Raw genomic sequence first — 465 nt, 5'->3', positions numbered from 1 at the left:
ATTGTTATCTGATTACAAATGGAGTAGAGATGTGCTTTTGAAACTAGCAGCTACAGCGCAATTACCTAGGTTTTCTGGAAAAAATAAAAGTTAGCAGGGGCAGTATGCGCCAATATATTACGCCCTTGTACAGCGTGATAAGAATGGAAAAAACATTATTGCATCACAATTCTTCAGTGTCGAATTTTTAAGACGGAGCGCCTACTAATCGCTATCCCTTATGTTGAAAATGCACGTTTACCAATTTGTATTGGTATTTTACATAGAGTTGAAGATTTTTTCAGGTTCGTGGTGTAGATTTGTCTTTGTTAGGTTCATGTACTTTTGGAATGTACCTTTCTGTACTTTTTTACTTGTATCTAGCTCAGGTAAAAATAGTTTAAAAGAGGAAAGATTTATACTTCACTGATATCTCATTATTTGTCAATACATAACGTGTAGTGAACCAACGTTTGAAAATATACT

This window comes from Photinus pyralis, unplaced genomic scaffold, assembly GCF_008802855.1.
Source record: "Photinus pyralis isolate 1611_PpyrPB1 unplaced genomic scaffold, Ppyr1.3 Ppyr1.4_LG3a, whole genome shotgun sequence".
In the NCBI taxonomy this organism is placed as follows: Eukaryota; Metazoa; Arthropoda; class Insecta; order Coleoptera; family Lampyridae; genus Photinus; species Photinus pyralis.
This window is presented reverse-complemented; position numbering follows the sequence as displayed.